Below are 24,515 nucleotides of genomic sequence, written 5' to 3'. Positions count from 1 at the left end.
TGTAGCGCTCATTATGCAATGTCCACTGTACTGGTAGTGCCCCTTATATAGACCCCATAGTAGTGGTGCCCCTTATGCAATGCCCCTATTGCCCCCAGTAGTAATGTTGCCTGTAGTAATGCCCGCAGTCATATAGTGAGTGTGGCCAATTAAAATGAGACGTGATACACAGACATATGCCCCCAATAGTGCAGTGCCAAATCCACAATTGCCCCCACAGTGCCAGATCCACAATTGCCCCCACAGTGCCAGATCCACAATTGCCCCCACAGTGCCAGATCCACAAATGCCCCCACAGTGCCAGATCCAAAAATGCCCCCACAGTGCCAGATCCAAAAATGCCCCTACAGTGCCAGATCCAAAAATGCCCCCACAGTGCCAGATCCAAAAATGCCCCCACGGTGCCAGATCCAAAAATGCCCCTACAGTGCCAGATCCAAAAATGCCCCCACAGTGTCAGGTATACAAATGCCCCCACAGTGCCAGGTAAACAATTGCCCTCACAGTGCCAGGTAAACAATTGCCCCCACAGTGCCAGGTATACAATTGCCCTCACAGTGCCAGGTATACAAATGCCCCCACAGCAGGTATACAAATGCCCCCACAGCAGTTCTGCAGCTGCTTACCGCTGCTGCTGCTGCTGCTTCTCTGCCCGGCTGGCTCTGAGGGTCTCAGGAGGAGAGCGCGGCTATGTCTGGCGGCGTGTAGGACTTCAAACTAGCCGCCAGTTCGTGAGCCAATCAGAGCTCGCGGACCGGCGGCTCCTGATTGGCTGCCGGTCCGCGAGCTCTGATTGGCTCACAAACCGGCGGCTGGTTTGAAGTCCGTAACACGCCGCCATATAGCCGCGCTCTCCTCCTGACAGCGGAGACACGCTGCCGCCGGACTGAGCGGCAGCGTGTCTCAGTGACACAAGCGGGGGGGGGGGGGCGGACGGATGGGGCCACAAATGACAGGGGGGGCACGGGCCCGAGTGCCCCCCCCTGGATCCGCCACTGGTTCCCGGTACAGTAGATTGTCAGTGCCCGGTCGGGTAAGGGGCTCTTTGTAGTAAATGTATTTTCTGGCTGCTTTTATTATAGAGAGGATTTGGCCATTAGTGAGGGGTAGTCATGGTCTTCCAGGAGGCGTCATGTGTACTTGTGTTATGCACTGTCTGGGGTAGAATGCTTGCATTACACTAGAACTGTTATATTATACTATATACTGCAGAGAAGGGTGACCTGTGCCTTGTCTTTCTGTGACGTTATAGCGCCATCTAGTGTCTGATTGTCATTGCTGCAAGGCTTCATACGTTCATTGGGGGTCATTCCGAGTTGATCGTAGCTGTGCTAAATTTAGCACAGCTACGATCATTAACTCACACATGTGGGGGGACGCCCAGCACAGGGCTAGTCCGCCCCGCATGTCAGTGCCGGCCCCCCCGCACAAGTACAAAAGCATCGCACAGCGGCCCCCCCGCACAAGTACAAAAGCATTGCACAGCAGCGCTGCCTTTGTATTTGAGGAGTAACGCCCGGCCAGCGCAGCTCCTGCGGCTGGCCGGGAATTACTCGTCGCTCCCGCTGGTCGCAGCGTCTGCGTGACATGTCACGCAGCCGCCCTGGCCCGCCCCCCCAACGGTCCGGCCACGACTGCGTTGGCCGGATTGCTCCCCCTAAACGGCGGCTTAACGCCGCTGTTCAGCCCCCTCCCGCCCAGCGACCGCCTCTGTCTCAGAGGCGATCGCTGGGCACCGACGACTGCCATGAGCCATCGCATGCGCAGTTCCGACCCAATCTCTGCACCAAACTGTAGCGAGCGATCGGGTCGGAATGACCCCCATTGTACAGGCTGGTCTTTAATCACAGAATAGTGTCTATATGGTTGCCATTATTTGGAGAACACATACAGGTGCGACTCACCCATTCATGTTGAACTCACATTAATACGGTACATCTGGTCTAACGCGCGAAATTGCATTTCAAATGCATTCCTGTTGGTGATTCATGTTTTGTGTCTTTTCAAGGCATTCTTAAAGGCTATCTGCATTTTAACAATAAATAATTTTGTGAACAAAAGGGGGTAATTCAGACCTGATCGTTAGGATGCGTTTTTTGGCATCCCTGCGATCAGGTGGTCGCCGCCTACAGGGGGAGGGTATTAGATGTGTGCAGGTGTGCGAACGCTTGTGCTGGAGAGCTGCACAAACAGCTCTGCACAGCCCAGGAATTACTCAGCCGCTGCGACGATCGGGGCCGGAGCTGACGTCAGGAATCCTCCCACAAAATGCCGGGTCCCTCCTGCGTTTTTCTGGACATTCCCTAGAAACGGTCAGTTGCCACCCACAAACGCCCTCTTCCTGTCAATCTCCATGCGTTCGCCGGTGCGATCAGATTTATCGCACCATCCCATCACCGACTGGCGCTCCCCGTCACGCCTGTGCATTGCGGTGCATATGCATGCGCAGTTCAGACCTGATCGCCCGTTATGCGAAAATTCACAGCAGAGATCAGGTCTGAATTATCCCAAAAGTTGCATTTTGTTGAAAAGTGCACATTTCACCTACGTATGGAATTTTCCCAGTGTATGGTGACTTTTAGACCAGCTTGTGGGATCACAGCTTATTGTGAAAAATTCACCACTGTTTAAAATCCAAACAACGCTGCATCATGTGTAGTTGTGTAAGTCTCAGTTCCGGGGTATGTGCAGTACGAAAACACGCAAGATATACGCAGAACACTCAAAAGCAGGCAAGACGTCCATCTGAGATGAAGTGAAGCTACAAGTACACTGCTGGCCTGAATAACCTGTGCATCACCAGCCATTGCAGAACTACAACTCCCAGCATACCTTTCATGGTAGAAGATCAATGCTTTACATTGCTTTATAAACAGGCCAGCGTTTCCGGGTTCGACCTCACACCACCCCCCTTCTCAGACCAATCCTGTGTAATTCTGCTCCCTATATGGTATATACAGCATGAAAATCTCTTTCAAAATCCATAAATAGAAGGGCTAACACGTTTACTTAATTTGTGGGTTGTTTTTTTCTTCTTTTTCTTCAGACTAACATGTGTCATAGTTATTCGCTGCAATATCCAGGCCGCTGTCTGCTGACAGGAAATCATGTGATTTCCACAATGGAAAACAGACGTTGCTTAAGGTCTAAAGGCAAGTTACAGACTCGGCGTTCTGGTCATATGATCGCTGGTCTTGACGTCACATGATCTGCACAGTCAGCTCTCGTAAAAATCAGTGCGAGACAAGAGCGTTTGACTAGACTCTGTATGCTAACAACTGGCTTTCACGCCTTAGAAAGATCAAATAAACTGCGGTGTCCGATTATTTCTTTATAAACTTCTTCAGTGTTGATTTTATTTTTGAGGAAAATGATTTAAGTTTGTTCAATAGCAATGCTTGAGGTAGATCAATAACACACATAGGTACACAGTGACTGAGAGTCGCACCATTCTCTTGTCTAAAAATGCATACGCAGAACTGCCGTTTTTTTAGCCTGATCGCTGCGCTGCAAACAAATGCAGCTAGCGATCAACTCGGAATGACCACCAATAGCAGGAATGTACACAGTTACCATGGGGAACATCACATTCAGCCTAAGCACTCTACTATCACACATAAGCGTATAGCAACCATCTGCTACATGACTGAAATAAAGGAGGTCATTCAGATCTGGACGCAGCCGCGCGTTTGCTTGTAAAAATAAAAAATGGTGCCGGACCACCAGCCAGCGCAGGCAGGGGTCAACCACAAATTGATGCATCTGCAATTCTCTTGTGTGGCAGCGCTGCACAAGCTGGGTATAGGCGGCCCCCAGCACGTGAGGAGATGGACATAGATCTTGCTGCTTATACAACGATCAGCGTCTATCTCTGAATAACCCCCTAAGGCAAATGTCCTGTCGTGTTTGGCAGGTTCAGAGAATAGCAACGTTTGAAGCCTTCTCAAATCCCTTCTGTCCAATTCTCACCTCTCTGTGCCTAATCCACCCGGAGCCGCTACCCCGCATCGGCACTACCAGGTCCAACAACGACACCGCACTGGAGCTGCTCCTGCACTTTTAATTCTACCCCGAAAACTAATGAGGTCTTATCCCTTATATCAGTGATTTTCAACCTTTTTTTTTACTCGCGGCACACCGAACAATATTTTAAAATTGCCAAGGCACACCATCAGTTCCCCACAGGAGAAAAACAGAAACCCATACCTCCCAACTGTCCCGATTTTCGCGGGACAGTCCCGTTTTTTGGGGACTGTCCCGCTGTCCCACCCGCGGGCCGCAGTGTCCCGCGGTGGGGGGGGCAGTTGGGAGGCTCTGTCTCTCGCTGCCCTGCTTAGCAGAGCAGCGGTGAATAGACGCTGTGCGCATGCGCACAGCGTCTATTCAGTGCAGACGGAGGGATAGGGAGCATGCCAGCGGCTCACAGAGCGCTGGGCATGCCCCCTCAGTGACGAAAACGGGGGCGTGACTCGCGATCGCGGGTCCTCCCGCGAAACCACGCCACCTTTTCGTAGGCCACGCCCCCTTTTCGGGAGCAAGCGCGGCTTCGCCGCGCGCGTGTACCGCTTCCCAAGAGAAGAAAGTTGGGAGGTATGGAAACCACACATTGGCCCTCACAGAAAAAAAAAAAATCCACACATACATTGGCTTACATAGAAAAAACAATCACATTGCTCCCCACATAAATTCTATTACTCCCCACATAAATCAATCACATTGCTCCCCACATAAATCATGTTGCTCATACATAAATCAATCACATTGCTCCCCACATAAATCCTTATTCTCCCCACATAAATCCTATTGTTCCCAACAGGAGAAATAAAATAACAAATATTAGCCCCTACCGGTCAGCTGTCCTCCTCCCTGTCCCTCAGTGGCGGGGGTTGTTCATAGTGGAGTTCTGCGAATACTTAAGCAGCGTGACCTATGATATCACACCGCCGTGTCTCCAAGGCATAGGTCACGGCCGGAGCACGACTGATCCTTTAAGAAGAGCCCGGGCCAACAGTTCCCTCTGAAGGTGCAGGAAGCTGCTTTGGCTCCGCGGCACACCTTGCAACTGGTCGCGGCACACTGGTTGAAAAAGCCTGGCTTATATCATCAAAGCCACCACATGTAGACTGAATCCAGAATGTCTTCTGAGACCCTGAACAAGCTGGTAGTGTGTCTGCTGCCTGCGTATAGATGGATTATCTGGGTAACAATGACTTAATATAAGCAGGATGTGTCACTCTGGCTGGCGTGTCTGAGAAACTGATTGTAGATATGCAAAATTTACATCTGAATTACCCCCTAAATCCTTACGGTCTGTGTATAAATGGGTGTTTTTTGCAGCAAAAGGGTGTCATCCTAATACGTCATGGGAGTGCTGCGTAGATAATATGTTAGCACTAGCGGTAACCGCGACCGACGCAAAGATTTGTCTGGTTTCTCTGCTGACAGCTTCCCCATATAAAACACGGGGAGGCAGTGGTGTATCTATAATGAGGACATGACTCTTCAATACTCACTCCATTGCCCAGCGTCGGCAGCGCTGCACAAATCGCCAGGAAAATGGAGCCGCGGCCATTTTCCCGGAAATGTTCTACCTACCATTTTCTAGGATGCAATATAGAAATGATAGCTAGAACCTGATTGGTTGCTATTGGCAACACCACAACTTTTGATTTTTAGAAGCTTTAGTAAATGTACCCCTATGTGTGGTATGGGTGGATCAAAGGACCGATGTGTCATGTTCCTGTTGTTCCAACTGGTAAAGGTGAGAAAATGGCAAATCCAGACTGTCTACATATGAAACAAGGGGCAACGCTAATCAGGTCTCTGTTACTGTCATCTTTGGATAGTGACAGCGGAAATGAATGAATGAAAAAAAAAAGACTTCATATGTATATATACATAAGCAACGCAACTGTCACAGGGGTGTGGTCACCATATTTACTATCCACGAAGTGCAAGCTTAGTAGTAGCTAAATAAGTACATTTCCTTTACATTTGATTGATAACTGTCTGATAACACTCTGGGTGACGGAGTGACAGTTATCAATCAAATGTAAAGGAAATATTCCCAGCTTCCAGCTCTGCAGAACCCAGAGTAATAAAGAGTTTGTGTAGTGACAACGTTACTGGTGAGAAACCATTACCCTTGTAGGGTGTGGATTAAAAGATCAACAGTAAATAGTCAGTAGGTAGACATGGTCAAAAGGTTGACAATTAAATGTTCAACTTTTTTTGTTATTTTAACCCTAATCCTAACCCTCCCAGTGGTGTATAACCCTCCCCCTGGTTCCTAACCATAACCGTCCCCTTCTGCAGCTTAACCTTAACCCTCCCCCAAGTGCCCAACCCAAACCATAACCCTAAAAATCATGAAAAACCACGTGTCGACCTTCTCTGTGTCGACCATTTGCATGTGGAACCTTTGACCCCGTCAACCTAAGTCCATGTCACAACCTTTTGACTCTGTCAAGTTCAAGGAGGAGGCAGAAATGAGAATATGATCTGACAGTGCCGGCTAAGTGTTTTCTCCGAATTTTTGTATATATTTTTTTTTTTAATTAATATTTTTATTAAAGAAAAGTCGAGCATGCAGGTACAGAACAGACAAGAGATGACAGCTCCAAGTAGATGCTTAATCATATACAAGTTATCCCCTAGGGGGGGTAACCAAATATTACAGAAACAAGGGTAAATTGTAACAATATCCAGTATATGCATGTCACGACCATCATAATTTTTTATGTTTAAACATCAAACAAGCAGAAAAAAAGAAAAAAGAAAATAATAATAAAATAATAAGAAAGGTTCTGAGAAGAGAAGAGAGAAAAAGAATGGGGGGAAAGAGAGGAAAGGGAGGGGGGGAGGGGGATGGGAAAATGGTGGTTCGTCAGAGAAGCGGTCTAAGTGAATACATAAGATGGGAGGGTAATACTTCCCAGCTACAAATCATACCATCTGTACCCCCAGGGTCTGTATTACATCTCTTATGTTTATTGGGTCCTGTATGGTATAGAGAACTGCCTCACCGTGTGACACATCTCGTCAGGTTCCAGTAGCGGGGGGCGTAGTATAGGTGAACCATGGTTCCCATATCCTCCTAAATTTGTCCGATCTGTCATGTAAGGAGGCTGTGATTTTCTCCATCGTGGAGATATGCCAGATTTTTGCTATTAGCATGCTCCTAGGGGGAGCATTGGTGTTTTTCCAATTTTTTGCTACTACACAGCGAGCTGCATGTAGGATTTGGAGCACTAAGCTATTAGCTTGGCTGTCTAGGTTGGGTAAGGGTAGGCCCAGCAAAGCTGACCAGGGACCCAGAGTTATCCGTGAACAAAAGACAGAGCCTAAGAGCGCCTCCACCTGAGACCAGAACGTATGGATTTTGGGGCATGACCACCAGATGTGTTTAAAGTCTCCAATCTGGCCACAACCACGCCAGCACAGTGGGGAGGACCCGGGGAAGATCTTATGCATTGTTGCTGGGACCCGATACCATCTGGTGTAGACTTTATAAGAGTTTTCCTTCACAAGAGAGGAAATTGATGATTGGGCTACTTTTTGTCTAATGGTTTCCCATGAGTCTTCATCAGGTGGAGGGCCTAGGTCCCGCTCCCACCTATGTTCATGGGGGAGGGTGCTTGTTGCCTTCAGGGATCGTAGTAAACCATAGAGTATAGAGATAATACCCTGCCTCATAGGGGAGTAAATACATAGACGCTCCAAGGGGGTGAGTTGGCGAATAACCTGGGATTTGGGGAGGGAGTCGAATTTTTGTATATTTGACATTTGTGGTGAGGGGTGAAGGAATCCTCTTAGAAGTATCATATTTGGTTGGCTGCTTTTTTTTTGCGCACAAAGTGTTCTCTATTACCTATTCTAGGAGCCCTTACATGTTTGTTGTCCGGGGCCCCCACCAACCTTAATCCAGTCCTGTGTTAGGCGCAGAACTAGCGCAGAGTGTGAGGATGTGGGGGTGTTGTGGTGGCGGAGGATATAAGTAAGGGGCCCGGGGGTCACACACAATTTGTCTTCTGGACGTGTAAGGCAGCATTGCCAATGGCAGTCACGTATATGAATGTGTGTCCCAGTGTAATGTCTCTTGTGACTCTACCTGCAGTAATGAGTAAAAGGTGACTCTACCTGCCGTACTGTGTAAAAGGGAACTCTACCTGCCGTAATGTGTAAAAGGGAGCTCTACCTGCCATACTGTGTAAAAGGGAGCTCTACCGGTGCTATTTGCCCTGGCCCTGGAGCCACTGGCGATAGCCCTCCGTGGCGCGTCTTCCTTTAGAGGCATTTTGGTGGGCAGGCTGGCGGTTGAGATAGCGTTGTTTGCTGATGATATGTTGCTATTTATCGCTGACCCCAGCAGGTCGATAGGACCTATAGTCTCCATCATTGATGGCTTTGGATCCTTTGCGGGTTACAAGGTTAATCTTTCCAAATCGGAACTCATGCCTCTATCGGGAGATGCGTCCTCCTTCAATAGGCACCCGATATTGTCCCAGTTCCCTAGGACCCAGAGGGCTCTTAAGTATTTGGGGATAATGATACCCACATCACTGGAACTGCTGTATACAGTTAACGTTGCCCCGGTCCTGACGGCTGTCCGGGCTCTCCTATATTTTGCAGATGCCGCCATTACGCCTTACAAAAAAAGACTGTAGGTCTGTAAATTCCATGTTCTCTAAATTCTTATGGGGGGGGGGGGGGGAGGAAACCAAGGATTTCTTATGCTAAACTTCAGATGCCAAGGGCGGAGGGGGGGCTGGGGATTCCAGACTTGGAAGCGTTTAGTAGAGCGGTGATGTTCCGCTATGTTACAGACTGGTTATGGCAGCGTTCTTGTTTTACCAATTATACATTGGAGGAGGAACTGTTTGCCCCCTTCTCTCCCAGCGCCCTCCTTCACACCCCAAGGAACAAGCAGCCGGCATCACTCAAGGCGAATATTATCCTTTCAGATACTCATGAAGCCTGGCACTATTCCAATTCAAAATTACATAGAAACCCGGCCTCCTCCCGTTACACAACTTTCTGGGGGAACCCCTGCTTCAGTCCTGGGCTGGAAAATGCTAACTTTAAGCAGTGGCGGGAGCGGGGAATTTCGTCTATTAGAGACGTATTTGACCCTGGGGGAAGGCATGTGCTCTCCTTTGAGGAATTAAAGTCCAAATATGGTATAGCAAACTCAAATTTTTATATGTACCTGCAAGCCCGACATTTTGTCATTACTATGGCTGTCCCTATGACCTCGCCAGACAAACAGGATCCGATAGCCACTCTCCTCACTCTCACGAATGCCTCGGCTTATCGTTTATCTTATTATTATGACCATTTACGGGTGATACAGACGGAAAAGCTATGGAAACGTACGGTTTGTAATTGGGAGGGGGATGTACCGGTCTTCCCGGTGCAACCAATTCTACTGAAATCCTGTCAGTATACATTTAAATATCTACACTCGGCTCAGCTTCAGGAAGTGTACTTTAAGTTATTACACAGGGCTTACATAGCCCCGGCCCAAAGAGTGCATATGATCCCGGATGGGAATAGTGAATGTTTAAAATGCCACATGTCAAGGGCTTCCCTTTTTCATTGTTTTTGGACATTTAGGAAGATTGCTACGTTTTGGAACAAAGTTATTGTATTTATTAATAGAACTCTCCCATTGGGGGTCGCCAGAGACCCCATAGCTTGTTTATGCAACTGTTTTGAGGGCTGGCCTCTTGACCCGGATAGGAAGCGAGTTACGCCCATTCTCACGGTCATCCTCACGGTGGCTAACAAGGTTATTTTGAATCATTGGACGAAACAGTCGTCTCCCTCTTTGGGGGAATTAAAAAATGTTCTTTTACGGGTTCTCTACTTCGAGCGCCAAGCCACCTTGCCAGACATTGAGAGGGGAGTCGCTCGCTTTTACTCGAAATGGGAGCTTAACATTGACAGTCTAGACATTGATACACAGGGTCATATTGAAAGGCTCTTTGAAAATACCTCCTGGATTCTTCATAATGACAATGCTAAATTCCTTTGTCGTATAAACAACCCTTTATGAAGTCTAAGAACACTGTACGCTGCTTACTTAAGAAGTACCGTAAGGGTACGCTATTTGCGTAACGATCGCTCAGCCGTAGGCGAGACGCTCAAGCGTCACGTTCGCTCACGGCCCAGTGATCACAGGACAACACGTTATTGGTTATGACTAGAGTAATGATTCGCTATGGCGTAGCGGACGCTCGAGACCACGAGGAGATCACCAGCGGCGCAGACGCTCACAACGCTATACCTTTATGTCTAAACCTTATACCAATGAAATGCACAGAATACCTTAATGTGAGTACAGGGTGTAAGTGCAACCTTGTGTAACCTGACTAACTACAAAGCTGCTTGAGCGTCACCGACGCTCAAGTGAACACTTAACACTATAGAAAATACACAGATACTGGTTTAGGGTCCAAAGCCTATTAACTGTATTATATCTAATATACTTGTAAAAGGGGATAACAGTACAAATGATACACTACAATATAACAGAGACTTCCTAACCAAAATACAATACTATCTAATACAATTCAATACTAGTCTAGGGGAGATGTGAGAGAAAAGAGAAAGGAGAGAGAGAGAGAGAAATGGAGAGAGATGAGAGAAATTGGCTCACAGTAAGACAATGATTACGGAGAGAAACTTACGCACAAGGGGAAACGATCGCATGCGCCTGGACATCCAGCACCCGATTTTCAGCAATGAGAACCGTTGAAGAGTGAGAGCTGGATGTGGTCGGCCTGCCTATTTATGCCCCACACACAATGCAATCCTACAGTCCCTACAATCCCATTGTCCATTGGACGTCGGAATTCGGCCCTGTATCATAACAAAAGGTCATAGGTTGATTCATACAGGTGGGCTGTGACGATTTCAAACAGCTCAGGTGGGTGGGGAACTAGGTTTCCCGCCGCATACCTGAGTATGAGTAAATAGTAGAAATGGACATAAACTTCTTATGTCCATAACTATCCGCACGAGCGATTAATACGCTCCAAACCAACACCGGAATATTGCTATTTAAATACTCTTCCGATGGGTACCAAACACTACTGCATGACTCCTGTTAGACCCTTCCTACGATACAAAGAGGGATTCCTCAGCTCAGGGACATTCTATATTAACCAAACTTTCAGAAACTATCAAAGGGATCATGATCTACAAACTACATTAATTGTGAAAATATGTAACGAATGAGTCGCACGCTACGACTACATAAACTCTACCGTAAATACGCATACCGTGCGCCCGCGGGTGCACGCTATTGCGGGTATGCGCCTTCACGGGAGAGCGTACGCATGCGCAGCGCGGACCAGTGTGCGGTGCAAATATGGCAGTGTGTATGGGGATATTTTTCTGACTTTGACAGTCCACCCTTTGGCAGTCAATAATAACTGCCACTTCCTGAAAACATTTCAAAAGGAGAAAAATATATGTCAGTGGTTAATTCATTTCCATGGTTGGGTGAGGGAGGAGAGAGGAGTAGGCGTGAAGAGGGTATGACCTAGTGAGAAAGCAGAAGCATGTGTGTATGAGTCCATGTTTGGAGGGTCATGTATCATCGTGCCGTACGTGTGGTAAATCAAGCTTCGAGGTATTGCGAAGTATACATTTGAATTCCTTCTTATCCTGTGGTACAGGTCTGTGGATGGGCTGTCAAACTTTACCGAGCTCTTTTCGGATTTTGAACAAAATGGGGAGCACATTTTAGTTGATGATACATGAATGGGGGGATATGTGATTGCTGATATCTGTGCCTGTATTCCCTATACTATGTGTGTTATTACCTGAGGGTTGTAGAGATGAAGATGAAGAACACTTATGGAAAATGCAATGATATTCTATGTCAGGGAAATGTACATCTGTCGTTGAAGTTGTGTTCGGTATCTGTTGAGAGTCGTCTTCTTTGCGCTGTATTGCTCCTTGGGCATGAGCAAATAGCTTTGTCAGAGCCATCGGATTTACAAAAAATGTTGGGCTAGCGTGAGTTTAAAATACTAGGGAAACTGGGGATCCATGGCAAAGTTCATCAAGTGTCCATATCATAGGTCGTCAAAACTTCATCTTTGGTTCTTGTCTGTTGTCTGTATAGCGTCTCGTTAACTTCCTCGTCCAAGGGGTCTTTGTATCTTGGAGAAAAGCAGAAAAACAGGTGAAAGAAACGGACCGTATAATCGCATTTTCATCACATCATGGTTTCTATCATTGGGTCATATACCAAATCCAGGTTAATTACAGTTTCCTCGCTCCTCAGACTCATCACTCTTGTACTTTGTTTGCACTTCATTAAAGCCTGCCCACATCTAAATATCAATCCAATCGATATAACGACACCCAAGATACATAGTAGAAACTTTCCAACATCCATTATGACTCCTTGAGCCCAGTCTCCTAAACCGGAGAACCAATTTCGCGGGTTCAACCATGACACCCAACCAGTCAGCTCATTTCCTACAGCAGCAAGGGTGAGATTGTGTTTTCGGCGAAATTCCCACTTCAATTGGAGAATGTCGTCCATCTTTTGGTCTATGACCTCTACCGGATCCTCGGTGCTATTTGTGATATACGTGCAACACTTTATGCCGTACTGTGTTGCCAATGTAACACAATATCCGCCTGTTACTGCTGTAAGATAATTAAGAACCATCCTATGCTGAACTAGTTCTGTTTTGTACGCTTGAAGTTCTCTTCCAGTGTATCTGAACGTGTCATCATACATTTCAGTGATATTATCTAACAAATTGGCGAGTGCGGAAATGTATCTATAATTCATCACTCCTCGAGCGGTGCGAGTGAAATCTAACGCTACCAGAACCTGAATCCCGGTGGATTCATGGATAAGATCAGAGGCCGGATGCTCTAACCTTTCTGACAGTTGTCTTTTAACTCGGTGCTCGTAATGAGTGTGAGTATAAGGAGCTTGGGCACCACGGTGTATGTCCTTCATTTTGTCATGTGTAACAGTCATCACTTCAGGCAATACTTTTCCAATATAACACAATCCTTCAGAGTTTGGGGCAAGCCACTTGTACGCCTTTCTCCCGCATATGAAATATGCATCATCGGGGAGAACATAAGGGACGGAGAAGGACATGACCATGTTACAAACCTTCCAGGTGAAATCTCCTGACCCTAATTCTTCCATCTGCTTAATGCACGTATCAGTTTGTACGATATGTGCACAGTATCCTGGTGATACCTCTCCAACTCTAGTAATCCTATTTCCTAAGGTATATCGATACCGGAAAGATTTTCCTCTACTGGCTATGTGGCGTACCAGCTCTGTATCTGTAGGCATTCTATCTGCTCTGTGTGAAAAGGTCATGGTAAGGTTGCTCCATGACACTTCCCAATTTCCTGGCTTACGGGGATTGGAGATATTAAAACATAAGAGGGACCTATCCACATGGTATCGGTGGAGCTTCAAACTAGGAGGGCTGGAGATGTTAAACCTCCGGTCCACCGGTCTCCCACCACTTAGCTCAAGTACCTCCCCTAACGTTAAAGGAAATGGTACTAGCCCTGATTTGCTATGACCCTGAGGTACTTGAGAGCATACCCAACAATCTGTTTGGTTTAACACGTTACCCACTAAAGAGTGATAGTCACTCAATGGATGCCGGTCCATATGGATATTAAAACTGGATTGGCATTATTGCTACCGAGCCTACAGATACAGTTTTCTTTTTGAACTAACAATCCTTCAAAGAAAATGTTTACAGATAACATGGTTGTTAGATCGTGCCCGGTACTCGCCTTTGCTTGGTGATTGAGTTGCTATTGGAAATTTACACCTCCGTCTCAGTCATCAGGACCTTTCTGGATCCTTTCTCGACCTCACTGGTACTCTCACCGAAACAGACTGCTCTGGTCAACATCATGGTTAACGGAAAAATCCATATCACAGTCTCTTGGGGCAAGTCCATCTTACAGGAGGAGAAAAGAAGAAATTTGTAAAGGGGGTATAAGAAAACAGTTTGAGGGGGAGAGAACTTGTTACGATAATAAGTTCTCTCGTCTTGTTGTTCTTCTTGTTCTGCTGTCCTCTCAAAGGTGCTGTCTCTCAGTCTTCCAAACGAACATTCTGGTGATGCAATATTCCTTCCCAACCGACGATCTTTCTGTAAGGAGCAAAAATCTGGCATTACCATTGGTCCAACTGAGGGGTGACATAGCATCTTTAAACCATGGAAACATGAGTGAGAAGAGAGAGAAAGCACAAAAAAAACAAAAGAGATAGAGAACAATTCATGTGCATATATACATTACATAACTCGACAATAACCATCAATAAGAAAAGAGAAACAAAACATTTTTTTTTTTAAACATTGTCAACATTAAGAAAACATTGTTAGCATTAGAAAAACATTGTCAGACTTATTAGGCTGTCATATCTATGTGTCTAATGGTCTCCTTGAGCAGTCCCTCCCCACCAGCACCTGCATTACTCCACTGTCTGTATCTGGCCAGAAATACATTGTGGCGGAGGTCATGCTGGGGTTTGGTAGACTTCTGCAAGGACCAAGTGGGTATGCAATGTGTGAATTCTTACCAATACTCGTCAGAGATGGGGATAGAGAGAGAGAGAGAAAAAAAAAAAAAACATTTCACTGATACATTTACAACGTTTCACCTGGTCATTCCTGTGTCTTTCAGTGAATGACCTCCCAATTTATTAACCGTTACCTCAGGCTTACCATCAGTCCTATGCTCATCTTTCTTGACTACCTATCATGGGTGTGGCTCAAAATTCCTCCTATCTGATCTCTGATTATAATGGTGTGTGTTGTAATTTCGCTCATTTCTTGGTCTAGGGGGTCTAACTTTATGTGGGTTATTACAGTTGTTGGCATAATGCCCTTCTCTTCTACAATGGTAACAGATCCTTGGCTTTCTCCAAGTGTCAGTGAACTGGGGTCTTGGCTGATTTGATGCCTCCTCAAACGCTTGGATGCTCATCACCATCAACCGCTTTCCCTGTACCTACCTGATTCCTTGGATACCATGATTATGTCGTTGTCTAGGGAGTTGATATACCTTCTGTGAATCTTTGATCATACAGTTAGATCTTTCCTAGGATCTGGGTAATCAGATATGATTGATCTCAATTCTGTCCGGGACCAGGGATGGCGCATTGCACTGTCCTTGACGGGAATGGTTCCCTGATCGCCAGTCTTCCCATTGGGGACTGCAATCACCCTGACCGGATCGAACTCAGCTACATCACCTTGTTTTGGTCTTACAATATGGGGTACATTTGTTTGTGCGTGATATAAAACATTGTACGTACCTGTGGACACGACCTCACCTGACCCTCCGTTAGGGGGTTTGATTATTGCCTTTACCGATTTGATCGTGTCCACCTGGATGTCTTGTAGGATGGCTTCTGGAAGAGGTGCCGACATTGTTCTGGGCTCACTTTCTTGCTTGTATTCCTGGGGAAAGTTTGACATGGGGTGCAACTTGCATAGGTTAATAGTTGTACATTCAACAACATTACAATAATCATTGTTACATTTGTTACACTTATTCTTATGATCTATACTACAGTTGCTAAGAGCGTTTTTATTGTTCAACCTTGTGCTTTTCTCCGCAACCACAATCCTCCCTGATGCCATGTCTCTCTTCTCAAGATAAGAGTCAGAAAAGTCAATTGACTCTCTTTGTAATTCACCTTCCTGTTGCCATAACTGCAAATAATCATAATGTTTACTTCGTCTCTTTGTTGGTTCAATGAGACATATCCTCCTCCTTAAATTTTGTAACACTTTTGGGCTGAAGCTACCTATTCTTGGGAACTTCTCCCCATCATGTACAGTCATTCTCTCCCATTCATCACATAAAACTTCAGCGTGATTTCCATATTTCTCACACATTGCCGACCCGACTGGCCGGTTCCCTAAATCAACCCGAACCGAGGTTGATCGCCCCCTACCTGAACAACTGGCCCCCATAATCTGCAGGTGTTGCTTACTACTCCTTTGATCTTTATATCAAGGTTTTCAGCGAACCCTTACAAACAAACCAAGATGTCCTGGGCAGGCTGGCGGTGGCGGTTTACCAAGTACCCCACTCACTTCTCGCCCACGTTGGCCAGTGCTGCAATCACTGTAACCAGAGCTGCTGTACCCAACTCAGGGCCCCTGTGAACCTGTGTTTACTGGAACATATGAGGGTTACCCGCAGGACACTTACTCTTTCCAGTAAAGGTGGGGTTGTTAGATAGTTCCTGAGTGACCAGCGAACTTCCCTTTAAAAATAAAAATTTACACAAATCACGTCAGAATGTACAAATAGCGTTTGTGACCACTTTACTCTAATGGTATTAGGTCAGATTACTAACTACTGCACACAATTACGTGCGGTCCAATCGTTCAGTACATAAGCACTACTTGTCATGTACTGAAAGATCAATGGAATCGATGTTTCCGGCCGCGATTCCTTCAGCAAGAGCTTGTATGGCCTATATGGGTTCTGCACCAACACCCCAGGCGTTGTGCCTCTTGTACCTTTATAGCGGACCTCTTTGTCTATTTAACCTGTTACCTTATGACCTCCTGGTCTGTTACCGTCTGTTAATGACCTCCTGGTCTGTTACCTTATGGTCCGCTATACTCTAATGCTCAAATATTATTTAACCAGGGATGCCTCCCTAGCCACCGTATATGTCACTTACACGTATGTTCCTTGACGAGTACCCGACTTTCCTTTTTGGTTCAACCTCTAAGTTATATAAACTTATGTGATAAAAACACACTCACTCAACACATGTACACTTTGTTTCTATATCTATTTCTGCGCAGAAATTTTTCTTCAGCCCAGCAGTGTTACCAATTTGGAGCAGGATCTGTTAAACTAAATTTCAGATTTTTCCAAAAATAGATTTGCGTTATTTACCGCGTCGCGTTATTTACCGCTGTGCGTTACTTATCGCCTTTGCGCTAATTATCGCTTTGCGCTAATTCAACTTTTCGTGACTTGAGCTACGTGGGCGTAACCAGACGCTACGTTGCGTAATGTACGCTGCGTGCGTCTGCCTCTGGATTGCGTACGCTAGTCTTTGTTAGAGACACGTGTACGCAAAACAAAGATCCACCGTAACACAATTTCTACCTTTATCAATGTAGATGATCCCTGATCATCTACCGCACACCACACTGACTGCCTTGTCTCCCAGACAAGCCGTGTGTTGGTCTATACTTTAACTATTACCTCTACTATGAAATAACAGCAAATCTCTTTTAGCACTTTCTATCAACTATAAAAATTGGCAAACAGGAATAGTGATATACGAAATTTGAAAAAAAGAAATGCAGATATATATGTATGCGTGCGTGTATACGCAAGACAGAAGAGAAATAAACAGTTTTAAAAGACACAAGCGTTTTGTTCTTACTTCCGGTTCCCGGATTCCTTCAGCACTCTTTATCTAAGCGAAGCAGACGCTTATCCCGTCAGCACTGCGAGACAACCTCCCACCCTTTGCTGGGGGGATAATGTCTGCTGATCTACCTAGTGCAGATATGAGAAGGATCGGACGAGTCCCCAATTGACAATGCTAAATTCCTTTGTCGTATAAACAACCCTTTATGAAGTCTAAGAACACTGTACGCTGCTTACTTAAGAAGTACCGTAAGGGTACGCTATTTGCGTAACGATCGCTCAGCCGTAGGCGAGACGCTCAAGCGTCACGTTCGCTCACGGCCCAGTGATCACAGGACAACACGTTATTGGTTATGACTAGAGTAATGATTCGCTATGGCGTAGCGGACGCTCGAGACCACGAGGAGATCACCAGCGGCGCAGACGCTCACAACGCTATACCTTTATGTCTAAACCTTATACCAATGAAATGCACAGAATACCTTAATGTGAGTACAGGGTGTAAGTGCAACCTTGTGTAACCTGACTAACTACAATGCTGCTTGAGCGTCACCGACGCTCAAGTGAACACTTAACACTATAGAAAATACACAGATACTGGTTTAGGGTCCAAAGCCTATTAACTGTATTATATCTAATATACTTGTAAAAGGGGATAACAGTACAAATGATACACTACAATATAACAGAGACTTCCTAACCAAAATACAATACTATCTAATTCAATTCAATACTAGTCTAGGGGAGATGTGAGAGAAAAGAGAAAGGAGAGAGAGAGAGAGAGAAATGGAGAGAGATGAGAGAAATTGGCTCACAGTAAGACAATGATTACGGAGAGAAACTTACGCACAAGGGGAAACGATCGCATGCGCCTGGACATCCAGCACCCGATTTTCAGCAATGAGAACCGTTGAAGAGTGAGAGCTGGATGTGGTCGGCCTGCCTATTTATGCCCCACACACAATGCAATCCTACAGTCCCTACAATCCCATTGTCCATTGGACGTCGGAATTCGGCCCTGTATCATAACAAAAGGTCATAGGTTGATTCATACAGGTGGGCTGTGACGATTTCAAACAGCTCAGGTGGGTGGGGAACTAGGTTTCCCGCCGCATACCTGAGTATGAGTAAATAGTAGAAATGGACATAAACTTCTTATGTCCATAACTATCCGCACGAGCGATTAATACGCTCCAAACCAACACCGGAATATTGCTATTTAAATACTCTTCCGATGGGTACCAAACACTACTGCATGACTCCTGTTAGACCCTTCCTACGATACAAAGAGGGATTCCTCAGCTCAGGGACATTCTATATTAACCAAACTTTCAGAAACTATCAAAGGGATCATGATCTACAAACTACATTAATTGTGAAAATATGTAACGAATGAGTCGCACGCTACGACTACATAAACTCTACCGTAAATACGCATACCGTGCGCCCGCGGGTGCACGCTATTGCGGGTATGCGCCTTCACGGGAGAGCGTACGCATGCGCAGCGCGGACCAGTGTGCGGTGCAAATATGGCAGTGTGTATGGGGATATTTTTCTGACTTTGACAATAAACATGTAGATGCTAATTGATATGAGTTAATACTTTGCTGTATTGAGGTTGATGAGCCCATGGAATGTGGTAATGTATGTATGCCACGCGACTAAGGAGTGAATTGTCTTGTCTTGTCTCCCCCCTTCTTGTGTTTTCCCTTATTATTTTATGATGTTTATAAGTGGGTGATGATAGTTTACAGTGTATAAGTATAGGCTATGCGAAATTAAGTGGTACGAGTTGCAAGGCACAGAGACACTCGCAGTTCTGTTGATGCTGGGATGTATGTATGTATCTTTGCCATTCCTATATTTTTTCATTTTGACTCACCACTGTATGTAAATTTTTACATTATAAAAATGAGAAAATAAAAACAGTTTTACAAAAAAAAGGGAGCTCTACCTGCCGTAATGTGTAAAAGGGGAATTTACACGCCGTAATGTGTAAAAGGGCACTCTACCTGCCTAATGTGTAAAAGGGGGATCTACCTGCCATAATGTGTAAAAGGGAGCTCTACCTGTCGTAATGTGTAAAAAGGGGGCTCTACCTGCCATACTGTGTAAAAGGGAGCTCTACCTGCCGTACTGTGTAAAAGGGAGCTCTACCTGCTGTACTGTGTAAAAGGGAGCTCTACCTGCCGTAATGTGTAAAAGGGGGATCTACCAGCCATAATGTGTAAAAGAGAGCTCTACCTGTCGTAATGTGTAAAAGGGGCTCTACCTGCCGTACTGTGTAAAAGGGAGCTCTACCTGCCGTAATGTGTAAAAGGGGAATTTACATGCCGTAATGTGTAAAACTGGGCTCTACCTGGTGCAATGTGTGTAAGTGGTGCTTCTGTGCGGCGTAATTTGAATGATGGAGACTACTGTGCAACGTAATATGAATTGTATTATTTTCTGGCCATGCCCCTTCCCCATTAAACCACGCCCCTATATTTTTTGCACGGGCCCTGTTTTAAATACACGGGTCGCAGATGCTGTTTCTTGCACACAGCGCTAAAATGTCTAGTTACGGCACTGGGTAAAATATCAACATACATAAGGAGGGCACAATTAAACACGAAGGAGGATGCAAAGTAAGACACGCAGGAGTCTGCTTGGTATGAGTCTTCAGGGACGGTTCTTGGGCGCTGGGCGCCCCGGGCGACAATAGGGGGCGTGGCTACGTACAGGGGGCGTGGTCATTTACGCCCCCTGTACAGACTGAAATGATGTGCGGTGCGCGATGACGTCATCGCGCACCGCACAGCAAAGGTCCTCTCCACGAAGGGAAACTAGACGCGTACGCGTCTAGTTTATCTTCACAGCGGCAGCGGGGGGCACAGCAGCAGCGGATCTTGCGGAAGGCGGCACCCCGGGCAAAAGTCCTGCTTCCCCGTGGCAAGATCCACTACTGTGAGTCTTATACTGTATATTGTTCGCCTAGTTCATCTGGAAAAAAGTGACTTTTTGCAATCTATTTACAGCTGGTCACACGGGCAAGTTTACAGCTGCGACTCTCTCCTCTTCTTCAGATGCGGCTGGAATACACCTGGATGCATGTGAGAGCTAAGAATTGCAGCACAAAGGCTTATGGCAATTATGAACATATGTAGAGACTTTCTCCTCCCGGACAGAGTATAGACCATACTTTATTTGTGTAAAACTTTGTTGTAATAGATTTAATGTATTTGCATAAAAGCATGTGCTTGAGACATTTTCATCCAATCAGACGCAGTCTACGTCCGTCATAATCAGTGCGCAACTCACACCAGAGTTTTAGCGCAACGAAAGTCACCCCCTCCAGGTCTTCGTGATCAGGTCTGTTCGGCAGCTAATTTAGTTGCAATTCGCAACTTCACGCCCACACACTTGATGTACTCTGGCCACATCTGCACGCTCACTATCTGCATCCACATGCGGTTCCAGCCCTGCTCCCGGCCCCCTAGTTATACACAGTCGCAAGTCACATTTATCGCTGAAAGAAGAGGCAGAGTGCAAAATAACACACATGCCCAGAATAAAAAGATAAATGAATGCCCAATGTGTGTGCGTCAAACACTGACTGTCAAAAATACTACAGCAGATGGCGCTGTCTTCATTATTTTCTCAGACATCCTATTCCTTACAAATCTGGGCTTTATAGAAGACGGCTGCCAACCTAGCACCAATAAGAGACTGTTTTTACAGATTTTTACCAAACTACTACGTTACTAGGACTGTCTTCTGAGATGCGTTTGTAGCTCTGCCCCTGTTCAAATTGTACTGTATGGAGAACGTATACTATCTCATCCTTACTGCATTGTTCTGCAAATGTTTTTATGTTAATCTGTAACTTTTCTCTGTAGATTTGTAACATTGAGCTTCAGAAAGACAATTACCGACGATACATTTCCAAGACTCCAGCATTGCTCTTTGATTGAGAAAATGATGTAGGGATGATTGTGGTGACACCACTGTTATGTCCCAATACAGCACAGTTGCCTACCCTCTCTCATTCTGCAGGAGACTCCCTGACAGGGCTGGTGCTAGGGTGTTCGGCGCCCCCCTGCAAACTATAAATTTGCGCCCTCCCATACTTTACAAAGGGACAGCGCACGTCTTTGGTTCACACCAAAAAAGGGGTGTGGTCTTATACAGAAGGGGCATGGCCACACAATAGTACCCCCATTCAAATTATGCCACAGTAGCACAACCTTATTCACATAACACCGCACCTAGTAGTGCTCCTTATACACAAAATTCCCCCTGTAGTAGCGCCGCTTACACAAAATCCCCCCTGTAGTAGTGCCGCTTACACAAAATCCCACCCTGTAGTAGTGCCGCTTACACATAATCACCCCGTAGTAGTGCCGCTTACACAAAATCCCCCCTGTAGTAGTGCCGCTTACACAAAATCCCACCCTGTAGTAGTGCCGCTTACACAAAATCACCCCGTAGTAGTGCTGCTTACACAAAATCACCCCGTAGTAGTGCCACTTACACAAAATCCCCCCTGTAGTAGTGCCGCTTACACAAAATCACCCCGTAGTAGTGCCACTTACACAAAATCCCCCCTGTAGTAGTGCCGCTTACACAAAATCCCCCCCCGTAGTAGTGCCACTTACACAAAATCCCACCCTGTAGTAGTGCCGCTTACACAAAATCCCCCCCCCCCCCCCGTAGTAGTGCCACTTACACAAAATCCCACCCTGTAGTAGTGCCACTTACACAACATCCCACCCTGTAGTAGTGCCGCTTACACAAAATCACCCCGTAGTAGTGCTGCTTACACAAAATCCCCCCTGTAGTAGTGCCAGTTACACAAAATCCCACCCTGTAGTAGTGCCGCTTACACAAAATTCCCCCTGTAGTAGTGCCGCTTACACAAAATCCCCCCTGTAGTAGTGCCACTTACACAAAATCCCCCCTGTAGTAGTGCCGCTTACACAAAATCCCCCCCCCGTAGTGGTGTCACTTACACAAAATCCCCCCCCCCCCGTAGTAGTGCCACTTACACAAAATCCCACCCTGTAGTAGTGCCGCTTACACAAAATGCCCCATGTAGTAGTGCCGCTTACACAAAATCCCCCCTGTAGTAGTGTCGCTTACACAAAATCCCCCCTGAAGTAGTGCCACTTACACAAAATCCCCCCTGTAGTAGTGCCGCTTACACAAAATCCCCCCGTAGTGCCACTTACACAAAATCCCCCCTGTAGTAGTGCCGCTTACACAAAATCCCCACGTAGTGCCACTTACACAAAATCCCACCCTGTAGTAGTGCCGCTTACACAAAATGCCCCCTGTATTAGTGCCGCTTACACAAAATGCCCCCTGTAGTAGTGCCACTTACACAAAATCACCCCTGTAGCAGTGCCGCTTACACAAAATCCTCCCTGTAGTAGTGCTGCTTACACACGCAGACAGCGTCCCCTTTTTACACATTAAGGCAGACAGCGTCCCCCTTTTTACACATAACGGCAGACAGCGTCCCCCTTTTTACACATAACGGCAGACAGCGTCCCCTTTTTACACATAACGGCAGACAGCGTCCCCTTTTTACACATTACGGCAGACAGCGTCCCCTTTTTACACATTACGGCAGACAGCGTCCCCTTTTTACACATTACGGCAGACAGCGTCCCCTTTTTACACATTACGTCAGACAGCGTCCCCTTTTTACACATTAAGGCAGACAGCGTCCCCTTTTTACACATTACAGCAGACAGCGTCCCCCTTTTTACACATTAAGGTAGACAGCGTCGCCCTTTTTACACATTACGGCAGATAGCGTCCCCCTTTTTACACATAACGGCAGACAGTATCCCCCTTTTTACACATAACGGCAGACAGCGTGCCCTTTTTACACATAACGGTAGACAGCGTGCCTTTTTACACATTACGGCAGACAGTGTGCCCTTTTTACACATTACGGCAGACAGCGTCCCCCTTTTTACACATTACGGCAGACAGCGTCCCCCTTTTTACACATAATGGCAGACAGCGTGCCCTTTTTACACATTACGGCAGACAGTGTCCCCCTTTTTACACATTACGGCAGACAGCGTCCCCTTTTTACACATTATGGCAGACAGCGTCCCCCTTTTTACATATTACAGAAGATAGTGTCCCCCTTATTACATATTACGGCAGACAGCATCCCAATTTTTACACATTAAGGTAGACAGAAAAGAAAGAAAGAAAGAAAGAAAGAAAGAAAGAAAGAAAGAAAGAAAGAAAGAAAGAAAGAAAGAAAGAAAGAAAGAATGAATTATATTTTCTCTGCTGGCAGAGAGGAGTGCAGCAGCCATGGGAGGGGGGGGAGGAAAGTGGAGGAGGGAGCGCTGTGTAATTGGTGCAGGCGCTGCTGCTGCTGTCCCTGTCCTTCACCATAGGCTGTGAATGCTGGGATGCGCTACCCAGCATTCACAGTGGCGGAGAACAGCCTATGGTGAAGGAGAGGGACAACAGCAGCGCCTGCATCAATTACACTGTGCTGCTGCGGCTCCCTCCTCCACCTTCCTCCTCCTCCCCCCCGTGCCCGCTGCGCTCCTCTCCACGGCGGCGGCTGTGTGCCCGCAGCACACAGCGGCATGTAATTAGTCAGTTTGACTCATTACATGCTTTGGGACCCTGGACAGTGGCAGGCCCCAGTGCAAGGCACTGCCTGCACTGGCGGTAGTTCCGCCACTGGGTGGGGGGGATTAAAGACCCTACACTGGCCTACACATACACAGAAATCTCGTTTTATACCATATTTTTCATCTCTATTTGGTCACATGATATTTTTGAAGCTCTGCAACAGAGACCCGCAGGCACCTGCAACACCTACAGATAAAAGCCGACGGCAGATGAAAGGTGACGTGGTTCCAGTGGCTGGCCGGCAACTTTCAGCCTGGGGGCAGACTCAAGGAAGTGGCCCAGCTTTCCACAGGGAATGCAATGCAAAAATGGCCCTGGAACACTGAAATTGCACGGGCCCGGGCCCCGGGGTGTAGATTGCACCCTGCCCCCCTTCCCAGCTAGCCCATGCATGTGTCTATGCTTGTAGTTCTATGGCAGGCATAGAGACACATAAC

At 46.4% G+C, this 24,515-nt stretch overlaps 1 long non-coding RNA gene across 1 annotated transcript in view; it reads right to left on the bottom strand.

Annotated features, from left to right (window-relative positions):
• Positions 1–24,515, bottom strand: part of LOC134980291 (uncharacterized) — a 170,404-nt gene that overhangs the window by 12,345 nt on the left and 133,544 nt on the right. The window lies entirely within an intron of this gene.

Source organism: Pseudophryne corroboree, chromosome 12 (genome assembly GCF_028390025.1).
Source record: "Pseudophryne corroboree isolate aPseCor3 chromosome 12, aPseCor3.hap2, whole genome shotgun sequence".
Classification (NCBI taxonomy): Eukaryota; Metazoa; Chordata; class Amphibia; order Anura; family Myobatrachidae; genus Pseudophryne; species Pseudophryne corroboree.
Note: the sequence above shows the minus strand (reverse complement) of the source record. Positions and strands in the feature narration are given on the sequence as shown.